Source organism: Lathyrus oleraceus, chromosome 3 (assembly GCF_024323335.1).
Source record: "Lathyrus oleraceus cultivar Zhongwan6 chromosome 3, CAAS_Psat_ZW6_1.0, whole genome shotgun sequence".
In the NCBI taxonomy this organism is placed as follows: Eukaryota; Viridiplantae; Streptophyta; class Magnoliopsida; order Fabales; family Fabaceae; genus Lathyrus; species Lathyrus oleraceus.
The window spans coordinates 525,275,217-525,279,054 of record NC_066581.1 but is presented as its reverse complement, the minus strand read 5'-3'; the positions used below and the strand labels follow the sequence as shown (position 1 = coordinate 525,279,054).

General features: G+C 40.0%; 1 pseudogene; it reads left to right on the top strand.

Annotated features, from left to right (window-relative positions):
* Positions 1-3,482: 3,482 nt before the first annotated feature.
* LOC127133883 (uncharacterized) lies at positions 3,483-3,582 on the top strand (annotated as a pseudogene).
* The last annotated feature ends 256 nt before the right edge of the window (positions 3,583-3,838 follow it).

Below are 3,838 nucleotides of genomic sequence, written 5' to 3'. Positions count from 1 at the left end.
CTATTCCGGCAGCTAAATAATTGACTAGATCAGCGTACCATGGTGTGACAGATATAGCTAAGGTGGTTTCTACTTGCATGTCGGAGTTGTTCTCTTCCAAAGTAGCTATGAGTTTGTCATACGAGAAGTCATCATTAATGGATGTTCTTTCCGGTTCAAGGTTCTCAAGTCTAGAGAGGTGGTCTGCTACTACGTTTTCAGTTCCTTTCTTGTCCTTGATTTCTAAGTCGAATTTTTGTAGTAACAAGATCCATCTTAGGAGTCTAGGTTTAGCATCCTTTTTTGTTAAAAGGTACCTGATAGCAGCGTGATCGGTGTAAACTATTATTTTGGCTCCTACCAAGTAAGAACGAAATTTATCTAGCGCAAATACCACTGCTAGGAGTTCTTTCTCGGTTGTGGCATAATTCATCTGTGCTTCATCCAGGGTTCTGCTAGCGTAATATATAACGTGAAGCTTTTTATCCTTTCTTTGTCCTAGAACAGCACCTACAGCATAATCACTGGCATCGCACATTATTTCGAATGGTTCATTCCAGTCTGGTGTCTGCATAATGGGTGCGGAGATCAATGCTTGTTTAAGAGTTTGAAATGCTTTTAAACAGTTATCGTCGAATATGAATTCAGCATCTTTCATCAACAGTCCGGTTAAGGGTTTAGTTATCTTAGAGAAGTCTTTGATGAATCGTCGGTAAAAACCGGCGTGTCCTAAAAAGCTTCGTACTTCTCTCACGGTTCTTGGGGGTTGAAGATTTTCGATTACCTCTATTTTGGCCTTGTCTACTTCAATTCCTCTGTTCGAGATGATGTGTCCTAAAACAATTCCTTCTTGTACCATAAAGTGGCACTTTTCCCAATTAAGTACTAAGTTTACTTTTACACATCGCTCAAGAACTCTTTCCAGGTTTTCAAGGCATTCTTCGAAACTTTGTCCGTATACAGAAAAGTCATCCATAAATACTTCCATGATGTTTTCGAGAAAGTCGGCGAAAATCGCCATCATGCATCTTTGAAAAGTTGCAGGGGCATTACACAGACCAAACGGCATTCGTCTATAAGCGAAGGTACCAAAAGGGCATGTGAATGTTGTCTTTTCTTGGTCATCAGGGTGAATTGGTATTTGAAAGAAGCCTGAATAACCGTCTAAATAACAGAAATGTGAATGTTTAGCTAATCGTTCTAACATTTGGTCAATGAATGGTAAAGGGAAATGATCTTTTCGGGTTGCTTTGTTTAGTTTCCTATAATCAATGCACATTCTCCATCCCGATTCGATTCGTTTAGTTATAGTTTCTCCTTTTTCGTTTTCAATAACGGTTATGCCTCCTTTCTTTGGTACAACGTGTACAGGACTAACCCATTTGCTATCAGATATAGGATATATAATACCTGCTTCTAATAACTTGGTTATTTCTTTCTTTACTACCTCACTTAGGATCGGATTTAGTCTTCTCTGGTGTTCCCTAGAGGTTTTACAGTCTTCTTCTAACATGATGCGGTGCATACAAATAGAAGGGCTTATTCCTTTAAGATCGGTTATGTTGTATCCTAGTGCGGTTGGGTATTTTCTTAAGATATGTAGGAGTTTTTCTGTTTCGAGTCTTCCTAGATCGGCATTAACTATCACAGGTCGTTCAAGTTCTAAGTCTAGGAATTCATATCTCAGATTTTTGGGAAGTGTTTTCAAATCAGGGGTTGGTTTGTTAAGACACTGCGTAGGGTCCGGTGTTATTGCTAAACATTGGTTAGATTTGTCCTCTAAAAGATAGTCTGATGATTTGTCTTCTCCTGACTTTGCTTCTTTTATGCATTCATCGATGATATCCATGAAGTAACATGTATCTTCTATTGCAGGTGCTTTCAAGAATTGGGAAAGAGTGAATTCAATTTTCTCTTCACCTACTTCGAAGGTGAGTCGTCCTCGTTTTACGTCTATGATTGCACCGGCAGTTGCTAAGAATGGTCTTCCTAGTATAATAGGTGTAGTATCATCTTCTCTAATGTCCATAATTGTGAAGTCAGTGGGAATGTAAAACTGACCTATGCGTACGAGAACGTTTTCAAGGATTCCTACAGGATATTTGATGGAACGATCTGCTAATTGCACAGACATTTTGGTCGGTCTTAATTCTCCCATTTCCAGTTTCTTACATATGGATAAAGGCATAACGCTAATTCCGGCTCCTAAATCGCATAAGGCTTTGTCGATGACAAATTTTCCTATGTGACAGGGTATAGAGAAACTACCCGGATCCTTGAGTTTAGGGGGCATGTTTTGGATTATAGCGCTACATTCGGCAGGGAGTGTAACGGTTTCGCTATCCTCAAGTTTCCTCTTATTAGAAAGGATTTCTTTTAAGAATTTAGCATATGAGGGCATCTGCGTAATAGCTTCGGTAAACGGAATTGTAACGTTTAATTGTTTAAGGAGATCAACAAATTTTCTAAATTGGCCTACATCTTTGGTTTTAACAAGCCTTTGAGGGTAAGGTATAGGTGGTTTGTAAGGTGGTGGAGGTACATAAGGTTCCTTCTTTTCTAGGGTTTCCTTATTACTCTCTTCCTTTTCCTTAGGTTCACTTTCCTCAGTTGATTTCTTAGGGTTTTGGTTTTCTATCCTTGGGTCAGACGGTCCTTCCACTTCCGTTCCACTTCTTAATATAATTGCATGAGCTTGGCTTCTCGGATTGGGTTGGGGCTGTCCAGGGAATGTACCAGTTGGGGCAGCAGTAGGTGCTTGTTGTTGAGCTACTTGAGATATTTGTGTTTCTAGCATTTTGTTATGGGTAGCCAAGGCATCTACTTTGCTTGCTAGTTGTTTAAGTTGTTCGCCAGTGTGTATGTTCTGGTTTAAGAAATCTTTATTGGTTTGTTGTTGGGAAGCTATAAAGTTTTCCATCATGATTTCCAAGTTGGATTTTCTAGGGGTATTATTGTTAGGATTCTGTTTCTGATATCCCGGAGGTATAGATGGGGCTTGATTTGGAGACTGTCCAGGTGCGTATAAAGCATTATTACTCTTATATGAAAAGTTTGGATGGTTCTTCCAATTTGGGTTATAGGTATTCGAATAGGGGCTTCCTTGAGCATAGTTTACTTGCTCTGCTTGGATTCCAGTCAAGAGTTGACATTCCGCAGGAGTGTGGCCTTGGATTCCACAGACCTCGCAATTCTGAGTTATAGCAACCACGGTGGCTGGAGGTGATACATTTAAACTTTCAATTTTCTGGACCAAAGCATCCACTTTTGCATTGACGTGATCAAGGTTACTTATCTCGTACATGCCAGTTTTCGGTTGAGGTTTTTCCACCGTTGTTCGTTCGGTTCCCCACTGATAGTGGTTTTGGGCCATGCTCTCGATAAGCTGGTAAGCATCAGCATAGGGTTTGTTCATTAGTGCACCACCTGCAGCGGCGTCTATCGTTAACCTTGTATTGTATAAGAGACCATTATAAAATGTGTGAATTACTAACCAGTCTTCCAAACCATGGTGTGGGCAAAGTCTCATCATGTCTTTGTATCTTTCCCATGCTTCGAAAAGAGACTCGTTGTCTTTCTGTTTAAATCCGTTTATCTGGGCTCTTAACATAGCTGTTTTGCTTGGCGGAAAATATCGGGCAAGAAAAACTTTCTTCAACTCGTTCCATGTGGTGACTGAGTTGGAAGGAAGAGATTGAAGCCATCTTCTAGCGCTATCTCTTAATGAGAAAGGAAAAAGACGAAGTCGAATTGCCTCTGAAGTGACACCATTAGCTTTAACAGTATCAGCGTATTGAACAAATACGGATAAATGAAGGTTTGGATCTTCGGTAAGATTTCCAGAGAATTGGTTCTGTTG